Source organism: Xenopus laevis, chromosome 8L, assembly GCF_017654675.1.
Source record: "Xenopus laevis strain J_2021 chromosome 8L, Xenopus_laevis_v10.1, whole genome shotgun sequence".
Lineage (NCBI taxonomy): Eukaryota > Metazoa > Chordata > Amphibia > Anura > Pipidae > Xenopus > Xenopus laevis.
In genome coordinates, this window is record NC_054385.1 from 1,353,369 (window position 1) to 1,377,667 (window position 24,299).

A 24,299-nucleotide genomic window follows, 5' to 3' on the forward strand; every position below is an offset into this window, starting at 1 on the left:
TCCTGAAAGTTTTAATAAATCAAGTCATATCGGGCATGGGAGTTTGGTTGTGGTTTTCTTTAATAAAAAAAAACTCCGTTTAGTTTGGGATTCAGCCTTTTTCAGCAGGATTCAGATTCGGCCGAATCCTTCTGCCGAACCAAATCCAGATTTACATTTACAAATCAAGTGAGCGGAGAGAAATCATGTGCCTTTTTGTCAGCAAACAAGGAAGTAAAAAAGGTTTTCCAACTTCCCGCCCCTAATTTGCATATGCAAATTAGGATTCTGGATTCGGTATTCAGCCGAATCTTTCGCAAAGGATTTGGGAGTTCGGCGGAAATCAAAATAGTCGATTCGGTGCATCCCTGGAGTAAACTACGAAAAGGGAATATTCTGGGCCTATAATAAGATATAATGTATGAATACAAAAAAATTAACTTTTAGTATGTTATAGAATGACTAATTATAAGGTAACTTTCAATTGGTCTTTTTCTTTTTTAATAGTTTTTTTAAATTATTTACTTTCTTTTCAGCTTTCAAATGGGGGTCACTGACCCCATCTAAAAAAAAAAGGTACACATGTATTGTTATTGTTACTTTTTATTCCTCATCTTTCTATTCAGGTCTCTCTTATTCATATTCCAGTCTCTTATTCAAATCAGTGCATGGTTGCTAGGGGAATTTGGACCCTAGCAACCAGATGGCTGAAAATGCAAACTGGAGAGCTGCTGAATATAAAGCTAAAGCTAAATAAGTCGAAAACCACAAATAATAAAAAATGAAAACCAATGGCAAATTGTCTCAGAATATCCCTCTTTACATCATACTAATGGTTAATTTAAAGGTCAACGACCCCTTTAGGGACAGTAGATTGCATACACTATGTTCAACAGGAGTTAATCACCCAATGAATTTAGCGGCGTAGTTGCTGGGCCAATTGAGCTGGTCCAATCACTAGCCCTGGGGCCACTAATGAGATCATACAGAGGGGCCTATAAACATTCTGATCCTCACTGAATGGGAAATCAGACTGAATTATCTGCCCAATAATGGACAGGGGCCAATGAGCTGCCAACTTCTATGAGCCGTGTGTGGCCCTTTACTTGCTTGTTCCTTTCCACTAGACCTTGACTATTATTTTCTACTATAGATCACATATAATATTATATATAATGTGGCTGCACTGACTTCTACTAACAGGGTGAAGTTTGGGGACAGAAGCAGCTGTTTGTATAGTAGAGCCCCTTATAATTTATACTGTGCCACGGACAAAGCTGATTGGTTCCTTCCTGCCACATGACATCTGATTTCCAGCCAATGGGCATTTCCTCTCTTCTACTTTAATCCTGCTGAGGTCTCTCCAGGCTGCAGTGCTGTCACATGACTGATTTAGGGAGGAGCCTTGTGGGAGTACAGGTAAGTGGCAGTTGTACTGATAAGAATCTGTGGGGAATGGCAGGAATTGAGTGTGTAAGTGAATGTGAGGAGGGTCATTCTCAGCAACTCAGGTTGGCACAGGGGTTTATTATTATTTTAGTCTCAATATTCACATTTAGAATTGGACGTTTAGAATTGCATGTTTGTCACACTTAAATGTTTCTGCTCATCAAAAACCGTTAACTATTAGTCAAAGATAACATAATTGAACACAAAATGCAGTTTTTAAATGAAGGTTTACGTTATTAAGGGAGAAAAAAAACTCCAAATCTACATGGGCCTGTGTGAAAAAGTGATTGCCCCCCTTGTTAAAAAATAACGTAACTGTGGTTTATCACACCTGAGTTCAATTTCAAAGGTTATAAAGCCATTTCTAAAGCTTTGGGACTCCAGCGAACCACAGTGAGAGCCATTATCCACAAATGGCAAAAACATGGAACAGTGGTGAACCTTCCCAGGAGTGGCCGGCCGACCAAAATGACCCCAAGAGCACAGAGACAACTCATCCGAGAGGCCACAAAAGACCCCAGGACAACATCTAAAGAACTGCAGGCCTCACTTGCCTCAATTAAGGTCAGTGTTCACGACTCCACCATAAGAAAGAGACTGGGCAAAAACAGCCTGCATGGCACATTTCCAAGGCGCAAACCACTTTTAAGCAAAAAGAACATTAAGGCTCGTCTCAATTTTGCTAAAAAACATCTCAATGATTGCCAAGACTTTTGGGAAAATACCTTGTGGACCGACGAGACAAAAGTTGAACTTTTTGGAAGGTGCGCGTCCCGTTACATCTGGCGTAAAAGTAACACAGCATTTCAGAAAAAGAACATCATACCAACAGTAAAATATGGTGGTGGTAGTGTGATGGTCTGGGCTTGTTTTGCTGCTTCAGGACCTGGAAGACTTGCTGTGATAGATGGAACCATGAATTCTACTGTCTACCAAAAAATCCTGAAGGAGAATGTCCGGCCATCTGTTCGTCAACTCAAGCTGAAGCGATCTTGGGTGCTGCAGCAGGACAATGACCCAAAACACACCAGCAAATCCACCTCTGAATGGCTGAAGAAAAACAAAATGAAGACTTTGGAGTGGCCTAGTCAAAGTCCTGACGTGAATCCTATTGAGATGTTGTGGCATGACCTTAAAAAGGCGGTTCATGCTAGAAAACCCTCAAATAAAGCTGAATTACAACAATTCTGCAAAGATGAGTGGGCCAAAATTCCTCCAGAGCGCTGTAAAAGACTCGTTGCAAGTTATCGCAAACGCTTGATTGCAGTTATTGCTGCTAAGGGTGGCCCAACCAGTTATTAGGTTCAGGGGGCAATTACTTTTTCACACAGGTTTGGATTTCTTTTCTCCCTAAATAATAAAAACCCTCATTTAAAAACTGCATTTTGTGTTTACTTGTGTTATCTTTGACTAATAGTTAAATGTGTTTGATGATCAGAAACATTTTGTGTGACAAACATGCAAGAGAATAAGAAATCAGGAAGGGGGCAAATAGTTTTTCACACCACTGTATAGATGCCAATTAGAGATGCCACTCCTGCTAATGGGAGTTTATATAATAAAGGAACCTTCCTGCAATTAATTCAATACATTCTCTAAAGAACAATTTAATGTTTAGAGCTACACTCTGTATGTTCTAATTATCTTTATCTGTGAAACTTCATTAGTCAATGTTCTGATACCTCTGCTGATTATGTGTCTGTCTGCATGTGAGCTGTAAGTCAATCCATTCTCCTCCAGTACTTACCTCTGATTCTCTGTACTTCCTGCTCCTGGGCTGTTCTCTTTCCCATGGTCAGACAGGAACCTCCCCCTGGGTAAGTGAATCCAATCTCCCCCAGTACTTACCCAGGTAGAGAGCTCTGATTCTCTGTACTTCCTGCTCCTGGGCTGTTCTCTTTCCCATGGTCAGACAGGAACCTCCCCCTGGGTAAGTGAATCCAATCTCCCCCAGTACTTACCCAGGTACAGAGCTCTGATTCTCTGTACTTCCTGCTCCTGGGCTGCTCTCTTTCCCATGGTCAGACAGGAACCTCCCCCTGGGTAAGTGAATCCAATCTCCCCCAGTACTTACCCAGGTACAGAGCTCTGATTCTCTGTACTTCCTGCTCCTGGGCTGTTCTCTTTCCCATGGTCAGACAGGAACCTCTATGGCTGACTAGGTTCTCATTGGCTGGAGCAGGTGAGGGGAGGAGCTGCAATTTAGCCTGGCCCCCGAGGAACAGGAGGAGAGAAAACTGGATATCTGTACTGCAGGGAGCATATTTGCTGCTGGTGCCAATCTGTTTTATACCAGGTTTGGGGTGGGGGTATTGGGCTTGGTGCTGACCCCACTGTAATGGGTTTTTTCATCTGATAAAGGTAATGGACTCTTTCTGTCTGTTGAAGCCCAGGATTGTGGCCGACTGGGAGGTGGAGCCCGTGTTGGTGCTGATGGTGGTGGATGACAAGAACCCCAGCGCCAGATTTGTAACCATCCCCTACACCAGCGCGTGGGTAGCGCCATCTTGTGCCCATTCTACTTTGCCGACACCTGGATGGTGTTCAGTGAGGTTTCCTTTGAGTCAGGTAAGTGCCCAGACCCCCTTCCTTCCCCACTGTGCCCTGAGACTCCCCCTGAGACTCCCCCTGTAACTGCCCCCTGTAACTGCCCCCTGTAACTGCCCCTGTAACTGCCCCTGTAACTGCCCCTGTAACTGCCCCTGTAACTCCCCCCTGTAACTGCCCCTGTAACTGCCCCCTGTAACTGCCCCCTGTAACTGCCCCCTGTAACTGCCCCTGTAACTGCCCCTGTAACTGCCCCTGTAACTCCCCCCTGTAACTGCCCCTGTAACTCCCCCCTGTAACTCCCCCCTGTAACTGCCCCCTGTAACTGCCCCCTGTAACTGCCCCTGTAACTGCCCCTGTAACTGCCCCTGTAACTGCCCCTGCTGGTCACATGCTGGTCACATGCTGGTCACTATGTAGTTCAGCCCAATATCCTGATGAGACCAATGTGCTGTTCTGCTTCATTTCTTCCCATTCAGATATGGCCATTGCTGTGGCAACTCTTGGCACCTCTCAGCCACCTCTGCTCTGGCACAAGCCACGGAGGCAGAACACTATGGAAAGGAAACTGGGGAACTATAAGAAGCCACCAATAACGACACTGGGCCCACAGAAGTGGCCACCACACAACGTCTCTTAGGGCTACTAGCCAGTTTAAATGGAAGAAAAGCCTTGAAGAATTAGTGGGACCCGATTCAGTCTCATCAGCAGGGGGTTCTGGGAAATTGATCCCGGCAGCTGAAACTTCTCTCCTTTCCTTCCCCAGAAGCCACTTTCCCTTTCCCTATCAGTCGACCGGTGGTAAATCCCCACGAGTCAAGAACGTTGGTTCTGATTGGCTGCCTGGTGCCAATTATTCTCCTACTTGTCCTGGTGCTGATCCAGTGGAAGCAGTTTATACAGAAGAGGCTGGAGAAGGTTATACGTGGGGGTCACTACACGCTGAGTCCACACTCTTCAAAATGGGTCTGTTCCAGAACCAACAGCCTGGATAAGTGGGCAAGGTCCGGCATTGCCAGGAAGAACAGGTATGTGCCATTTAAAGGTACCTTGTTCCTATTCAGCTGCAAATCCTTCCTTTCATTTACTGCAGTATTATATTGCCTGTGCTTCTCCCCCTAGTGGTGCTTGTTGGAAACTGCAGGCAGGATTCCCAGGCCCAGAGCCTTTCCTTGACCAGTACCTGGGCTGCTGGGCACTAGTCCCCGACTGGCAATCTGTGGGTTGTGGCAAATGCCAGAGGGGCTGCTATAAGGTCCCATAGAAAGTCAGTATTTAGTGGGCTGGTGGGAGCTGATTGGGCCTCTGTGTACCTGAAATGCCAGGGTCTATTTTGACTCTCAGTCCAGACCTGGTGGGCACCAGCATTAAGGGATTAAATTGGACAAAGCTAAACATCACTTTAATCCCAAAACTAGTTATGTGCCTCCCCCAGGAGAATCTTGGAAGTAGATGCCACCGTCCTCCTCTCGTTCTACAGCTGCACCATCAGCAACTGTCACCTGACTCAGATCCACCAATCCAATCCCACCTCTGAGCGGATCTTCCCTCTGGACCTCTGCGCAAACTGCCCGAGCTTTCCCAGAACGCGGAGGATTCCGGTGAGACGCCAGTCACATGATCACATAGAACCATTACTGTAACCCCATGTGGTTTGTACCAAACCTGGAATATCTTTCAGGCACTCCTTTATATTAAGGGAATCAGTATGGCAGCTCCCTCTCATCTGTATGGATAATAAAATGTATGGAGTGAAAGTTTAATGATGTCTGACAGTTTTCCTTCATTGCAGCCTGCAGCGGAGACTACGCAGATCCCGATCTGACCAAATCCACCTCACACCAGGGCTTTCAGAACAGCGTCACTTCTCTCCTCAAACACCCCATTATCATGGGGGTCTGCGTGCAGGACGGCCCCCTCTGTATGATCACAGAATATATGGAGAATGGGGATCTCAAGCAGTTCCTGTCCCAGAGAGAGATCCGCAGTCAGTTCTCCAAAGCCAACAACATACTGTCTGTCAGGTGAGAGATTCCTGGGGTACAGGGAATCCCCCCCATTGTACCCCTTCCTTTACACCCCAATGTCCCCCTTCCTTTACACCCCAATGTCCCCCTTCCTTTACACCCCAATGTCCCCCTTCCTTACCCCCCGACAGCCGGCAGAACCTCCTGTACATGGACACGCAGATCTCCGGGGGATGAAATATCTGGCATTGATAAACTTCGTGCCTCGTGGGCAACAGCTACACCGTCAATATTGCCGATTTTGGGATGAGACAGAACTTGTACAGCGGCGACTATTACCAAATCCAAGGGCGGCCGTGCTCCCCATTCAATGGATGTCTTGTGAGAGTATCCTGCTGGTAAGTCACTTACTCACACTCACACCTGCTGGTAAGTCACTTACTCACACTCACACCTGCTGGTAAGTCACTTACTCACACTCACTCACACCTGCTGGTAAGTCACTTACTCACACTCACTCACACCTGCTGGTAAGTCACTTACTCACACTCACTCACACCTGCTGGTAAGTCACTTACTCACACTCACACCTGCTGGTAAGTCACTTACTCACACTCACACCTGCTGGTAAGTCACTTACTCACACTCACTCACACCTGCTGGTAAGTCACTTACTCACACTCACACCTGCTGGTAAGTCACTTACTCACACTCACTCACACCTTCTGGTAAGTCACTTACTCACACTCACACCTGTAGGTAAGTCATTTACTCACAAATACACGTGCTGGTAAATCACTTACTCACACTCACACCTGCTGGTAAGTCACTAATTCACATCACACCTGAAGGTAAGTCATACCGGGTCCTTTCCGACGAGCAGGTAATCGAGAACACGGGCAATTTCTTCCCAGGACCAGGGCAGACAGGTAGGAGCAGGGGGCACAGTACAGTTAGTGGGCAGGGAGTCCTTGTTCTTGGAAGAAGCAGTATGGCAGCACCTACTGAACAGCTCTCCATTCCGTTCCAGATTTACTGTTCCCAGATTCCCCTGTTCCCGGTCCAGTCTTTGATCTGATGATGAAATGTTTGAGCCTTTGAGATGATTCACCATTTCCTGATGGAGCAGTTGGATTGTGCCGCGTAAATGAGCAACAGGCGCAGACTTTGGCTTGTGACGGGGCACTAAGGACTAGTAGCCCAACCAGTACGGGGCCAGCGTGCCGGAGCCTCCCACTCATCTGGAGTTGTACTGGACACAACCTTTAGTTTTCTAGATGGACCAAGAGACATTGTTCTGCTGCAGTGCCGGGGGATTTCCAGGGGCCACAGCCGCATCTCTGGGCCCTCAGACTCGTTGGTTCTGCAGGAGGCAGAGTTGCACATCTCCACTGGGGAGATCAGAGCTGGGACTGAGGACTGGAAGGGGGAGCTTGATAGGGCAGACTGTCTAGATGTGAGTGTGAGTGGCAGGTGTGTGAGTGGGGACTCCCAGTGCCATTACACACATTCTGCACAATTGTAAGTAATGGCACCAATGCTTTTGTACAAACGCCTGATCCAGCATCTCACTCACAACTCCCTTCTCCACACTCAACTTAAACTGCACTCACCAAAGTAACCAATGATCTTCTACTGGTAAAGTCTAAAGGTCCCTATTCCATACTCATCCTTCTAGATCTCTCTGCAGCCTTGGACACAGTTGATCACCCGCTCCTCCTAGACATTCTATACTCAGCTGGTATTCACTGTTCTTTCACGGTTTACATCTTATGTCTGACCGTTCCTTTAAAGTTGCCTTCTCTAACTCTACTTCTACTACGTTCCCTCTCTCTGTCGGAGTTCCTCAAGGCTCTGTTCTAGACCCTCTGCAGTTCTCACTCTACACTACTTCATGTTCAGTCATTGGACTTCAGTATCACCTTTATGCTAACGACACCCAACTTGAGCTACTTGTCTACTCCTGACCTCTCTCCTTCTGTCTTTTCCCAAGTTACAGACTGTCTCTCTGCTGTCTCCTCCTGGATGTCACACCTGAAACCGCACATTCAAACACTGGCAAAATCTTGTCGTATTCAGCTGCACAACATTGCCCACTTATCATCTCCCGCCTTGATTACTGCAACCTACTCCTCGCAGGTATTCCAACAAGTCGCCTTTCTCAACTCCAATCTGATCTAAATGTGGCCGCTAGACTCATTCATCTATCTCACCGCTCAACATCAGCTGCTCCCATATGTTTGTCTCTTCACTGGCTCCCAATCTCCTCTAGAATCAAATTCAAACTCATTCAAGGCCCTTAACAGTAAAGTCCCTCCCAATATTTCATCTCTTATCTCTAAATACTCTCCTTCTCTCAACCTTTGCTCTGCTTCTGATCTTCTCTCTCCTCTCATCACTTCTGCCCATTCTCACCTACAAGACTTCTCTCTGGCTTCTGCTTTTCTCTAGAACTCTCTGCCTGGAGTTGTGAAAGGTCCCCTAAATAATGTTCTTTGGACCCATTAGCGTGGGGGGGGGGGGTACAACTGTACAACTGTCAGTGCAGAGACCGGATCTGGTACTTACCTGTAGCCACAATGGACTGAAGTGCAATGGGAATCCTGTATTGCCAAATAAACATGAGCCGCAACTTTGCAAATGTGTCTCCTTGTCTCATTGCTTTGGGGGTGTGGGGGTCTCATTGCTTTGGGGGTGTGGGGGGACTCATTGCTTTGGGGGTGTGGGGGGTTTCATTGCTTTGGGGGTGTGGGGGTCTCATTGCTTTGGGGGTGTGGGGGTCTCATTGCTTTGGGGGTGTGGGGGGTTTCATTGCTTTGGGGGTGTGGGGGTCTCATTGCTTTGGGGGTGTGGGGGGTCTCATTGCTTTGGGGGTGTGGGGGGTCTCATTGCTTTGGGGTGTGGGAGTCTCATTGCTTTGAGGGTGTAGGGGTCTCATTGCTTTAGGGGTGTGGGGGGGCCAGATCATCACCCACAATTCTGTGCTGACGGGGTAAATGATATTAATAATCCTCCATTGTTCACTCCTCTAATCCCCCTGCAATGATCCACCTCACACAGACTGTACAAGAAGTAGTGGTGTCACTGTACTTAGTACTACTATATGTGCTGCTCATCTTACAGTGACCCTGATAAGTCTCCTACCCTGATCTACCTGTGCCTATTCTTCCCTACCTGTCTGTTCCATACTCTGTCTGTGTGTGCCATACAAGTACAGCTATGGGACCTGTGATCCAGAATGCTCAGGACCTGGGGTTTTCCAGATAAGGGATCTTTCTGTAATTTGGATCTTCACTTCTGGCATTTGGTTCTTTAAGTCTACTAGAAAATCATATAAACATGAAATAAAGCCAATAGGCTGGTTATGCTTCCAATAAGGATTAATTATATCTTAGTTGGGATCAAGTACAAGCTACTGTTTTATTATTACAAGTACGGGACCTGTTATCCAGAATACTTGGGACCTGTTGGTTTCTGGATAATGGATCTTTCTGTAATTTGGATCTTCATACCTTAAGTCTACTAGAAAATCACATAAACATTAAATAAAGCCAATAGGCTGGTTTTGCTTCCAATAAGGATTAATTATATCTTAGTTGGGATGAAGTCCTAGATACTGGTTTATTATTACAGATATGGGATCTGTTATCCAGAATGCTCGGGAGCGGGGGTTTTCCAGATAACGTAATTTGGATCTTCATATCTCAAGTCTACTAGAAAATCATGTAAACATTAAATAAAGCCAATAGGCTGGTTTTGCTTCCAATAAGGATTAATTATATCTTAGTTGGGATCAAATACAAGTGTTTTATTATTACAGCTATGGGACCTGTTATCCAGAATGCTCAGGAACAGGGGTTTTCCAGATAATGGATCTTTCCGTAATTTGGATCTTCATACTTTAAGTCTACTAGAAAATCATATAAACATTAAATAAACCCAATAGGCTGGTTTTGCTTCCAATAAGGATTAATTATATCTTAGTTGGGATCAAATACAAGTGTTTTATTATTACAGCTATGGGACCTGTTATCCAGAATGCTCAGGAACAGGGGTTTTCCAGATAATGGATCTTTCCGTAATTTGGATCTTCATACTTTAAGTCTACTAGAAAATCATATAAACATTAAATAAACCCAATAGGCTGGTTTTGCTTCCAATAAGGATTAATTATATCTTAGTTGGGATCAAATACAAGTGTTTTATTATTACAGCTATGGGACCTGTTATCCAGAATGCTCAGGAACAGGGGTTTTCCAGATAATGGATCTTTCCGTAATTTGGATCTTCATACTTTAAGTCTACTAGAAAATCATATAAACATTAAATAAACCCAATAGGCTGGTTTTGCTTCCAATAAGGATTAATTATATCTTAGTTGGGATCAAATACAAGTGTTTTATTATTACAGCTATGGGACCTGTTATCCAGAATGCTCAGGAACAGGGGTTTTCCAGATAATGGATCTTTCCGTAATTTGGATCTTCATACTTTAAGTCTACTAGAAAATCATATAAACATTAAATAAACCCAATAGGCTGGTTTTGCTTCCAATAAGGATTAATTATATCTTAGTTGGGATCAAATACAAGTGTTTTATTATTACAGCTATGGGACCTGTTATCCAGAATGCTCAGGAACAGGGGTTTTCCAGATAATGGATCTTTCCGTAATTTGGATCTTCATACTTTAAGTCTACTAGAAAATCATATAAACATTAAATAAAGCCAATAGGCTGGTTTTGCTTCCAATAAGGATTAATTATATCTTAGTTGGGATCAAGTACAAGTGACAGTTTTATTATTACAGGTATGGGACCTGTTATCCAGAATGCTCAAGCTCAGATAACAGATCTTTCTGTAATTTGGATCTTCAGTTTTGTCATTTGGTTCTTTAAGTCTACTAGAAAATCATATAAACATGAAATAAAGCTTCCAATAAGGATTAATTATATCTTAGTTGGGATCAAGTGCAGCCATTTCAATTAATTCCAATGGAGAGGCATTTTCGGGTGATTTGTCGTCGGCAGTCGTCATCACTTGATACAAACTCACCATTCTTAATAAATATACAATACAATTCTACCTGTATCTGATGATTCAGCACTAACAATGGCCCATGTTCAGTTGCCTTCAAAGGAGCCCGATCAGAATTTTCCAGCCAATCGGATCGACGAGCCGACTGATGTCCAAGTCTTCTCCAGATATTGCTCCACTTGTCTCCCACCGCACACACCAAATAGTGTAGGAAATATCTGAAGGTTACAAGTGCAATTCCAGTCAAGACACTACGATAAGTGATCTTAAGAATGAGACGTTTCTATCAAGTGATGTCGTAGCCCAGTGGTTGTTGTTTGTCCTCGTAATCCTAAGGTTTTGACTTTAATTCCAACCACTAGACAAAGTGATTCCTTTAAAGTCTCAATGTTTTACAACTATATATTTACTAAGCATTGGCAGCTTCTACAAAGTGATCAAGATCAGAGATCACATTGAGGTGGGACAAAATCAGTGTTAGTAATATTTGTGGCACATCTATATAATTATAATGAATGGCAATCAAATCTCAAACGACCCAATAGTGCAACGGTAATTTATTTGTTTTTCATTGTAAGGGTCGTGAGTTCAATTCCCACCACAGCCCTGGACTAAGTGCAGTCTCAATGTTTTACAACTATATATTTACTAAGAATGGGGAGATTCTACAAAGTGATCAAGATCAGAGATCACATTGAGGTGGGACAAATTTTTAGGATTTATTTAGTTATATTTGTGGCAGATCTATATATTTATAAAGAATTGCTGTGAAACCTTGAATGACCCATTAGCACAGAGGTTCTTTATTTGTTTTTCGTTCTAAGGGTCGTGAGTTCAATTCCCACCAAAACACTGGGCTAAGTGCAGTCTCACTGTGTTTGATCTATATATTTACTAAGAATGAGGAGATTGTATCAAGAGATCAAGATCTTGTTTTAGTTATATTTGTGGCAGATCTATATATTCATAAAGAATTGCAGCAGAATCTCGACTGACCCAATAGCGCAACGGTAAGTTAGGCGTTTTTTTGCTGTAAGGGTCGTGAGTTCAATTCTTACCACAGCCCTGGGCTAATTGATCCCTTTAAAGTGCTGTCTCAACGTTTTAGAACGATATATTTAGTAAGACTGGGTATAAAACCATCAATATGTTGTTTTAGTTCTATTTGTGGCACATCTATATATTTATAAAGAATTACAGTTGAATCTTGATTAACCCAATAGCGCAGCGGTAAGTGATGTGTTTTTTGCTCTGTGGGTCGTGAGTTCAATTCTTACCACAGCTCTGGGCTAAGTAAACTCTTTCAAGTGCAGTTTCAATGTTTTATAACTATATATTTACTAAGATTGGGGTCATTTATATCATGTGATGAAATAGCTCAGTGAAATTATCAGCGTCTTATAATGCGAGAGTTCTGAGTTCAATTCCTGTCAAAGCTCTTTGCTAAATGTTCCTTTAAAGTTCTATCACAACTTGTTTTGACTATATATTTACTAAAAATAAGCACATATATAACAGTGGATACAATGGCTCAGTGGAAATTTGTTTGTCTTCCAATGCAATGGTTCTGAGTTCAATTCCCGCTAAAGCACGAGACTAAATCATCATTTTAAAGTTCTGTCTCAACTTGTTTAAACTATATATTTACCAAAAATTAGGAGCTTGAAGCAAGTGATGGAATGGCACAGTGGATATGTGTGCACCTTCCAACGCAGTGGCTCTGAGTTCAATTCCTTCTAAAGTCTGGGGCTAAAAGTTTAATTTAAAGGTCTGTCTCAACCTGTTTAAATATATATTTACCAAAAATTGTTAGATTGAAGCAAGCGATGTGATGGCGCAGAGGATATGTGTGCACCTTCCAACGCAACGATTCAGAGTTCAATTCCTGAAGATGTCTGAATTCCAAGATCCATGTAAGTACTGTGTTCCAGGTAAGTGCCCTCAAAATGTCTAAAAACTGTGTTCCAGGTAAATGTCCTGAAGTTGGCTGCATTCCAAGTTCCAAAGAAGTGTCCTCAAGATGGTCACAGTCCAGATGAGAAGTGTCCAGATACCAGGTAAGTGTCATCAAGATGGTCACAGTCTAGATGAGGAGTGTCCAGATACCAGGTAAGTGTCGTCAAGATGGCCGAGATCCAGGTAAGACACATCAAGATGGCCGCAGTCCAGGTAAGACACGTCAAGATGGCCGCAGTCTGGGTTCCAGGTAAGACACCAACATGGCAGCAGTGGGCGTTGCAGGTAAGACAAGATGTGCAAAGGTGGGAGGAGTCTGGGTATCAAGAAAGATGGCTGAGCTTCGAATTCCAAATAAATTGGCCGAAGGGGAATATAATTTTTAGCCAATCAAAATTGTAATTTTCACAACAACTTTTTCTATAACCCCTGCTTTTTCACTTGTGGAGTGGCCCACAGCCCCCAACCATGTTTGCTCCGGCCTACTTCACCCATCTGGCTGCGCCCCACACAGTCACAGACGGGATTTGAACTCACGCCCTCTCCCACCTGCCTGCGATCCGCACAGTCACAGATGGGATTTGAACTCAGGCCGACAGGTTCTGCTACCCAGCAGTGCTACTCCACGAGCCACCTGTCCGCACAAGATTCCATTGTGTTTTTGGTAAATTTATCATTGATTATCCTGTTTGTTCAGCAATTTAAAGAGAATCACTACTGGATTCGAACCCTAGTCCCCTGCCAAAGGATTCAAATTCCGACCCACAGACTCTACTACACAGGACTGCTACACCATGAGCCACCTTGCCACACAAGATACAACATTGTTTTTGGTAAATTTATCATGGATTATCCTGTTTGTTCAGCACTTTAAAGGGAAAAGACACTTCTCACTCACTGCTACACCTGGATAAAAACCCAATTCCTCAGGCCGGTCCCACATTTTCTGCTCCACAGGAGTCACTGTGCCACCCAACAGATGAGCATTGTCTTTTGTATCAACATCATCAACATGTTTATTCAGCACTTTAAAGACAAACAACATATTTCAAACACAACTAAGGCTGAATTCAAACTCAAGATCACAACAATCTATGCCAAATGCATTATCCACTAGGCCACCACGTCACATCAACAACTCCCTCTCCCTTATTTATATGGTATTGACCCGACACTCCATAGCAAACACATAGAGGAAGAGGCAAACACTGCCAACCATGGAGTCTCTGAGCTGCTCACTAACACTGCCCATTTGTTAGAGAAAACAAGAGGCTTCTCCAGCCTTCAGCTTGGGTTTCTCCAGGAGGCACAACAGTTGGGAAAAGCCCAGCTCTACGTGACACAGTTGGGAATTTTTATAACCTGGAAATGATTGCTCCCTTACAGGCTATGGAGAGCCATGAGCAGAGAGAATTGTCACTGCGGAGTTAATAAAACTGAGATGTGGTTTAATGGGGCCTCCATAGAGGCTGGTCTGGATCTGGATAATATGGTAAAATTGTGCCCCATTCCTGCAGCTTTGTGTGGGAGAAAGTGTATGTAATGAATGAGGAGCATCTCAAAGCTACAGGTCCTTGTGCAGAGACCTGAACGTTCCCGTGTCCAGCATATACAAGGTTAAGTGTGAGGCCCATCTCCCTGGATGCCAACACCAGACAAATATTGATCAATGATTGCACAGAAGGAAGCTGCCATTTTGGATGGAAGAACCTTATTCAACTGGCACACACAGAGTCAAGCTGCCATTCACACACAACCACGTGCTCCATCCACTGCCAACTCCACGGCTCTGTTGTAGGAGACCCAGGAAAATCTCTCCCAATTGGAGTCGGCTAAAACACAAGTCCAAATCCTTCCAGGAGAATGTTCTGTGGAGAGAAGAGACAAAACGAGAGAATTTCAGTAAGTGGCGCTGAGTTGGGAGACTTTTGATCTCCTGACGGTTATTCAGGACAAGTGGAGCCCATCTCCTCTACAAAGACCATGATTATTAGCATTCTCTTGTGTTTGGCTTTTCCTGTGCCGGGGATGAGGGGCCAGTGCTATTTACGGACACTGTGGCTCAATACATTGTTATTTTAGGGGGGCAGGCTATGACAATCAATACATTTAGGCTCCCGGCCCTTCCATCCTCATTTCGGGTCACGTGAGCTCACCCCAACTACCAGCAGGGTCTCTGGCCTCTACCTGCTGAAGCTCAAGGACCGGGTATGGCTACCTATGTGCCTCCTTTGAGGGTCTGATCCAGACCATGGGAATCCGTTGGCTCACATGGCAATAAGCCACAAAGCCATTGGGCACATGCGCAGTGGACGTTTGCACTTTGGGAGAAAACGTAATGAATAGGAGGGCTCTGGTCACTGTGCACTCTGTTGGATAATGGCATTTGGACTGTTACCTGGAAGCTATCTGACTCCTATGGGCTGGATGTCCCACACTCATTGGTGGATTTGACTCCCCTGCTAGTGATACTGGGAGGAGAAGTGGGGGAGTTCCAGCAAATATCAGAGTTGCTAAATTCAGCAGTTTTCAGTGCTGCTCAGTTCAGGTAAGTAGTTGCCACAATCATCCCTTAAGGGGAGAAAGCAGAAGCCTGTGTGCAGTTAATTACTCTCCATTATGTTATTGAGCACATTGTGTGACTGGAAGGTTCTAGAAGCAAAGTGTTGAGAAATATAAATGCACTATCATGGAGAAGCATCTATGCTTGGTGGCTTGCAAGATAGTGGTACTATTCTATTAAAGGAGAACTCCTCATACGAGAGGCTTGTGCAGCTAATTGCCCTCCAGCTGGTCACATTGGAGCTTATCTGTGGCAAGGAATGAATAACAAACTGTGTCTTATAGGAGTGCGGAGAGTTGGAGAATCAGCTCAGTTCTCTTCTTTTTCTTTTGGGACCAGGTTCCTTTTACAAAAAGAAGCTTGTTCAGCTTAAAGGGCTTGTTCCCTATTAACTGTTAGTATGATGTAGAGAGGGATATTGTGAGACAATTTGCAATTGGTTTTCACTTTGATTTATTATGTTTTTTATTAAACAGCTCTCCAATTTGCAATTTCAGCCATCTGGTTGCTAGGGTCCAGATTCCCTGAGCAACCATGCATTGATTTGAATAAGATACTGGAATATGAATTGGAAAGGGCCTGTATAGAGAGATGAGTTATAAAAAGTAGCAATAACCAGGGGTGAGGGGGATTTGTTTGGGGGGCTAAAGGAAGCTGCACTCACAAGCTGACTTAAAACACTCAAAGGCTGGTTCACCTTTAAGTTAACTTTTAGCATGTTATAGAATGGCCAAATCTAAGCAACTTTTCATTTTGTCTTCATTATTTATTTTTTATAGTTTTCAAATTATTTGCCTTCAACTCTTTCCAGCTTTCAAATGGGGGTCACTGACCCCATCTAAAAACAAATGCTCTGTAAGGCTACTATTAATAGTCTTTTCTCTTCAGGCCTCTCCTATTTATATTCCAGTCTTTTATTAAACATAGTTGCTAGGGGACTTTGGACCCTAGCAACCAGATTGCTTAAATTGCTGAAGATCTGCTGAGTAAAAAGCTAAATAACTGAAAAACCACAAATAATACAACATGAAAACCAATAGCAAATTGTCTCAGAATATCACTTCTGTTAACATTGCTTTTTTATTGTTCTTCTCTACTCTGTCCCACCCTGTCACTTCTCTCCCATTTGCTCTATTTCCACCAAAAAACAACCTTGTTCCCTTACTGACCTGCTGCTGCTCCAGTCATACATGTTAGAGCCATTGGGGGCAATAGAGGGATAGTTACTGCTCTACTTCAGTCAAGTCGAGGAAGCAGAAACAGGATTGGCTGGAAAACGTATTTAAAATCCGCATATAGCAATAACAATACAAGTGTAGCCTTACAGAGCATTTGTTTTTTAGATGGGGTCAGTGACCCCTGTTTGAAAGCTGTAAAGAGTCAGAAGAAGGCAAATAATTAAAAAATTTGAAAAATGAAAAAATCAAGACCAATTGAAAAGTTGCTCAGAATTAGCTATTCTTTAAAAGTTAATGTAAAGGTGAACCACCCCTTTAATTGCTTTCCCTTCACGTCCTATAGATCAGCACATTACGGGTTAAATCCCCCCTCCCACTAGGTAGGACGAGCAAGGACCAATCAGAAGTATAATTGCCAGCCTGGTAATTCGTGGGGAACAGAACTCTTGTGCTGTATAAGGGCACAGACTTGAAGAAACAACATGTTGTCCAGCCATTTCAGCTTGCAGTTATATGATGAATCAGGTAAATGATCTGAATAATGTTCCTTTCAGTGAAAAGCTCCTAATACAATGACAGTTTACTATTCCTTTTCAGCCTGCTGTGTGTTTTGGCTTCACCGACTGTCAATCTTAAATAACCAAACTGAGATACGGGTATTGGACAGGTGTTACCAGGTCCCACTGCAAATGACATTTACTAATATATATATTCATTAAAATTGCTCACTTGTTGGTTCCTCACTGGGGAGGGGTCGCTGGTTCTCCTGCAGCTGAGGGGTCGGCTTCTTCTGTAATTACCCCCTAAGTCCCGGTTACAACCACCAAAAAATCAGTGTGAATTGGTAAAGTGACACAGATACTCAGTATTAATAGTGGGTGCCGCAGTACAGGGGGTTTCATGTGTCCCTATTCACTATGTTAAGTTAATGATAGAATTAGAATGCACAATCTTGCTATATTATTACAGTTGGTACTTAGTATACTTAGTGTCTATATTACATACACTCATTGTATATTATTGTTGCTTTGTCATCACTATGTTGCATGTAGTTCTAGCTATAAATGTGCTGCTTATAAATGACATCAATACATGAGGGTACTGAGTGGAGACCTACCTTGTGTCTGGGGGGCATCCTGCGGGGAGTTGAACAGGGAACCTGGTGTTCTATGTGGCCACAGGTGCTCAGTATTAGCCATTAGATTGGCTCTATAACTCCCTGCACTGCACCGACTCACTGCCTGTTATAAGTCAAGTGTACTTAGTCCCAGGTGCTCTGTTCCTCTAACTGGGGTTCCTTTGGCTCCTGTTCTTGTCCCCTGGGACATTCCTGGTTTAAACCCCGGCTTGTTCCTTCAGTTGCCTCACAATTCTGATCCTGTTATCTGTTTGTGACCCGGGCCAGTCTAAGTCCAGCCCTTGTGTTTGGGCTCCATTCCCTGATTATTTGTTAGGACTCTCTTGTGGCCCCGGTGGCAGTTGTTGGATTCTCAGGCAATAAGTCCTGGCGGTATCCGATTAGCCAAGGGCCGGGCACAAAGCCAAAGAGATTTTATAGGCAGAAGAGCTCACGAGACAGGAATCCAGTCACTCCCCGGTGTTTAGGTTACTATATGTGACAGTCTATATGGTTACTCTGTCTAACGCATTATCTTCTAGTCTGCTCACAATTTTCTCTTCTTATATTACCTGTAACTTTAAAATGTATGAATTTATCTTGCAGCAGTTGAAAGTTATTTTATCCAGTTCTGCGCCTCAAACTGTAAGTTTACTCCTTCATTTCCTTCATTTAGTGCTGAACCCTAAAATACTTCAAGAGAGGTGAGTATATTCAGTGGTTATCGATATTTAGGTCAATATCATTATCAGGACAATTATGTAGTTCCTCGTTAATTGGATTCTACTTTTCACTCTGAAATTGCAACATGGTCTTTATTTAAGGAACTTCTGCTGTTCTTTCATTGCAGTATAGCGGCTGTGCTTGCATTTTACCTTGGCCACAAAAATAAAGTTGTTATTGCTCCGAGGTAGCGGCTCTGATTAGTAGGGGCAGTAGCCTGTACGGGGCTTAACCTCTTGTTATTCCCTCCCTAAATATAGATGTTCTGCTTGGGAAGGTCCCAACGGTGCCCACTGTCATGTGAAGGATCAGGAAAAGAAAATCTCCGTAAGTATGATATGATTTTCCCCTTTCCTGGTCATCCCATAATAATAACATTTGGGTAAACTCAGAGATTATTATTATGCTGCCAGGGATGAGCAGCAAACACAGATATCCAGAGAATGATCCATACAAACCTGATCCATTTCAGATGTTTCCTCAACTCGTATGGTTCTGGGAGTCCCACTCCATGCTCAGGCTGCTTCCCGACGGTTGGTCTCTAAGTGGAGACTGAAATCACTTGGATTCCTGTGAGATACCGAGGGGAGAAGGAGCTACTGGAGGGGAAAGTGGCCAATACTATAACATCTGGCACCGCAGGTAAGTCTGATCCCTCCTCTGCATTCTTCATAACATCTGCCATTATCTGCCGGCTACTCACTCTCATTTTTCTCCCTCCTATTCAGTTGCTGGGAAATAGAAATCCAACGACTCAGTTCTTCTCAGACATAAAGTTGTGATTAACCAGTGTTACTGTGTATCCCAATGTGGGTGTTGGACTGGGACTGCTAATTCTTATGTAAAGAGAAGATGAATTGGATGATTTTGTTCCTAATAAAAGTCAGCCAAGCTGCATTGAACATTTATAATGTGGTGTCAGACTCCATTTGTGAACTTAATCTGTGCCGTGGCCTATGGTCTCACCTACCTGAACCACAAATTCCCCCACACACCCACGTCCCTTCTTCTTGCAGGATTGAGGCATATAGACTTTGTGTGATAAAATTATGTCATCTGCAGTTGGCCCAAGAGCTGACAATCTACCCAATACGTTTGTATCCCTACTATAGGTCATTGGTCTCAAACACTGAACCTCTACCTGCCACAATTGCTTTGCCGGGGGAATTGATTTGTGTATTTTTTGGTAAATCCCCAGTGTAATAAGATGTTGTAACTATAAGAAATCAGTAGTTTTGTTATTAATTAGCTCATTATCTTTTGCTTCTCTCATCAGACTATCCAGCAGTTTCTTTATCTCTCACACTGATCCACTGCTTTATAATGTTCTGCTAAATAATCTCTCCTATTCATCACCGCTGCTCCCCCTTTATCCACTTACTTTATATTCTTTATATACTTTATATTCTGTTTATTTTCTAATGGCTTTCACTTCATTATGGGGTGCCTTATACCCCCTTTATACCCACAATACACGCACATCAGTAACATTCCCAAGGATTCATTACCTGTTGCTATTTATTCACCTTTCACCTCTCACACATGTTTAACTGGATGAAGGTATAAAAAGTTTCCCAGTCATACCAATGGTTACAGTGTAGAGGCTCATTAATGTTGGACAGCTCATCACATTAATAGGAGGAGATATTAATGATATTAATAATTATTTACCTCCTCCTGCGTCAGTTTCCCTCTGATTAAAGCGCCAGTTCCTCTGCCAAGTACAAGGAGCTATGACTGAGACTATGGACCGCTTGTATATTAAATAAGTGGAATTGGTAGAAATCCCTAGAAAAAGCTCCCTTGCCCCCGGAATATAATGGTTGCTACTCCCGGCAGATACAACTCTCATGTGAATGATAATAATGGGGCGAACAAAGGCTTTCAATAATACGCCATCAGTGTGTAGGGCCTAAAGCATTGCACTGGGGGGGCCACTGTTGCTAGGGGACACTGTTGCTAGAGGCCACTGTTGCTAGGGGACACTGTTGCTAGAGGCCACTGTTGCTAGGGGCCACTGTTGCTAGGGGCCACTGTTGCTAGAGGACACTGTTGCTAGGGGACACTGTTGCTAGCAGTCATTTGGTGCAGGCTTGGAGCGCACACATTCCCTGGGGGTGCAGGAACATGTGGTTGGAATTAGGGGGCACTTGCAACACATTTCTAGGAATCAGAACCTTCAATAGAATCACAAGATGAAGACAAACGTTTCCTAATCACAGGTTGGGGGGGTGCGATTATTTCAATGGACCCCCCATTTATATTAATCCCTTGTTGGCTATTAACCCCTGGTAAAATCTATTCCAACAAACAATCTCTTCTTCATATTGTTTCTATTTTTTACTTAACTACAACTCCCAGCATCCCCTGTCTACTGAATTAGAAGTCCAACCAAGCACAGAAGCTGTAGGCTTTATAAGGGTGGGGACTATTAGAGTGCAATTGGACCAATGCTGGATACAGTATGTTAGATACAGTCATAAACTTGCTGCGTCTCATGCACCAAATTTAGATTGTAAGCTCTGTAGGCCAGAGGCAATCCCTTGGGCGTCTAATTTTCACAAGTAGCAGTTCACTACCTGCTGGCACAGATACATAGTGAAGCAAGAAATAATAATCTGCTGTAGCCTCATAGTGTGTAGTGGGTCTCGGGCTAAATGGGGTCCCCACCACTGGAAACCTATAGGGAGCCGTGCAATGGAGAGGGGTGGGTGCCATTGGTGCATGATCACTGGGCAGATGCCAGGCTGTATATGGGGCACAGTTGCAAGTGGCTCACACCCAGGGGTAGGCGGGACTAATGATCCTGTTGTTATTCTCAATAGAGATGTAGGTGAGTGTGGGCAGCAGCTCTGGACCTGATTGGGCGACCACCCAGAGTCTGTGCAATTATCAGATCCACAAGATGTTCCATTGCTTCTTCCCATTGGCTCTTCTTAGTGGGCGTGTCAAGTGATCACTGGTGAGTTGTATATGTCAGTCTGTTGGCACATGCCCCAGATCTGTAAAATTAGTTAAATGAGCCGTATGTTCCTTCCCAAAGTCTCGTGCCGCTATGCGTTGGGCATGCACGACCGCACCATACGGGATGAGGATATTACAGGGTCCAGCCAGTGGTACAAATCTATCGGCCCCCAGTACTCAAGGTACCAGCTTGTCTTCCAATGAGCTTCCATAGGTAACTCCCAGCACCCTGGTGTGGGCTTACAGCTGGGAGTCACAGGTGTATGGCAGCAAGAGATTGGCTGATTCCTTCTATCCATTGTATGGCAGCTCCCTCTCATCTGTATGGATAATAAAATGTATGGAGTGAAAGTTTAGTGATGTCTGACAGTTTTCCTTCATTGCAGCCTGCAGTGGAGACTACGCAGATCCCAATCTGACCAAATGCACCCCACACCAGGGCTTTCAGAACAGCGTCCCCCACTACACAGAGACAGATATTGTCAACCTGCAGGGAGTGGGGGGCAAGAACAAGTATGCGGTGCGGTCACTATGGATTCCCTCACTAAGAAAGACATCAGCCTGGGCCAATTCCCCCACAACCAGCTCTGACTCAAGGAGAACCTGGGCGAGGGGCAGTTAGTGCGGACTCTTACAGTGCAGCCCCTCAGTCTGGCGGCTGTTTCACTGAAGGATTCTGGGAGTTTAAATGGCATCTCATCCCCTGCAGGTTCATCTGTGTGAAGCTGAAGGATTAGAGGAATTCCTGGAGATGTCGCCCATTGAATTCAGTGATCAGCCCAATATGGTGGCCGTGAAGATGCTGAGAGGCGACGTCACTAAAACAGCAGGTAAGTGCCTAATAGACCCCCGTTACTGGGGTACCCCCGGCTGGCCCCCACGTGAGCTGGGTATGAATTCCTTAGGAAGGACTTTCTGAAAGAGATAAAGATCATCTCATTATCATGGGGGTCTGCGTGCAGGACGGCCCCCTCTGTATGATCACAGAATATATGGAGAATGGGGATCTCAAGCAGTTCCTGTCCCAGAGAGAGATCCGCAGTCAGTTCTCCAAAGCCAACAACATCCCGTCTGTCAGGTGAGAGATTCCTGGGGTACAGGGAATCCCCCCCATTGTCCCCCTTCCTTTACACCCCAATGTCCCCCTTCCTTACCCCCCGACAGCCGGCAGAACCCCCTGTACATGGACACGCAGATCTCCGGGGGATGAAATATCTGGCGTCGCTAAACTTCGTGCCTCGTGGGCAACAGCTACACCGTCAAAGTTGCCGATTTTGGGATGAGACGGAACTTGTACAGCGGCGACTATTACCAAATCCAAGGGCGGCCGTGCTCCCCATTCAATGGATGTCTTGTGAGAGTATCCTGCTGGTAAGTCACTTACTCACACTCACACCTGCTGGTAAGTCACTTACTCACACTCACACCTGCTGGTAAGTCACTTACTCACACTCACACCTGCTGGTAAGTCACTTACTCACACTAGTCACTTACTCACACCTGCTGGTAAGTCACTTACTCACACTCACTCACACCTTCTGGTAAGTCACTTACTCACACTAGTCACTTACTCACACCTGCTGGTAAGTCACTTACTCACACTCACTCACACCTGCTGGTAAATCACTTACTCACATTCACTCACACCTGCTGGTAAGTCACTTACACTCACTCACACCTACTGGTACATCACTCACTCACACCTGCTGGTAAGTCACTTACTCACACTCACTGGCTGAAAACTGCTTGCTCATTCTTCCTTGGCATAAGTATTAGTGTGGGTCTAACCCCCAATTCTCTGCCCTAGGGGAAGTTTACCACCACCGCCAGTGATACGTGGGTCTTTGGTGTGACCCTGTGGGAGATGCTCAGCCTGTGCAAGGAGGAGCCGTACAGTGTCCTTTCCGACGAGCAGCTGATCCAGAACACGGGCGAGTTCTTCCCGGGACCAGGGCAGACAGGTAGGAGCAGGCAGTAAAGTACAGTTAGTGGGCAGGGAGTCCTTGTTCTTGGAAGAAGCAGTATGGCAGCACCTACTGATCAGCTCTCCATTCCTTTCCAGATTTACTGTTCCCAGATTCCCTTGTGCCCCGGTCCAGTCTTTGATCTGATGATGAAATGTTTGAGCCTTTGAGATGATTCACCATTTCCTGATGGAGCAGTTGGATTGTGCCGCGTAAATGCGCAACAGGCGCAGACTTTGGCTTGTGACGGGGCACTAAGGACTAGTAGCCCAACCAGTACGGGGCCAGCGTGCCGGAGCCTCCCACTCATCTGGAGTTGTACTGGACACAACCTTTAGTTTTCTAGATGGACCAAGAGACATTGTTCTGCTGCAGTGCCGGGGGATTTCCAGGGGCCACAGCAGCATCTCTGGGCCCTCAGACTCGTTGGTTCTGCAGGAGGCAGAGTTGCACATCTCCACTGGGGAGATCAGAGCTGGGACTGAGGACTGGAAGGGGGAGCTTGATAGGGCAGACTGTCTAGATGTGAGTGTGAGTGGCAGGTGTGTGAGTGGGGACTCCCAGTGCCATTACACACATTCTGCACAATTGTAAGTAATGGCACCAATGCTTTTGTACAAACGCCTGATCCAGCATCTCACTCACAACTCCCTTCTCCACACTCAACTTAAACTGCACTCACCAAAGTAACCAATGATCTTCTACTGGTAAAGTCTAAAGGTCCCTATTCCATACTCATCCTTCTAGATCTCTCTGCAGCCTTGGACACAGTTGATCACTCGCTCCTCCTAGACATTCTATACTCAGCTGGTATTCACTGTTCTTTCACGGTTTACATCTTATGTCTGACCGTTCC

General features: G+C 44.6%; 2 long non-coding RNA genes and 1 pseudogene across 2 annotated transcripts; 2 read left to right on the top strand and 1 right to left on the bottom strand.

Moving 5' to 3' along the window:
• The first annotated feature begins 1,362 nt into the window (after nt 1-1,362).
• LOC121397050 lies at nt 1,363-24,076 on the top strand (annotated as a pseudogene).
• Nucleotides 13,328-18,528, bottom strand: LOC121396848. The gene is made up of 3 exons (XR_005963181.1): nt 17,793-18,528; nt 17,405-17,478; nt 13,328-14,802 (listed from the first exon to the last, which is right to left on the bottom strand). It is a non-coding gene; the product is annotated as an uncharacterized LOC121396848 (long non-coding RNA).
• On the top strand, nt 14,701-19,421 carry LOC108706009. The gene is made up of 6 exons (XR_005963183.1): nt 14,701-14,836; nt 17,019-17,200; nt 18,399-18,437; nt 18,776-18,842; nt 18,988-19,157; nt 19,244-19,421. It is a non-coding gene; the product is annotated as an uncharacterized LOC108706009 (long non-coding RNA).
• Nucleotides 24,077-24,299: the final 223 nt, after the last annotated feature.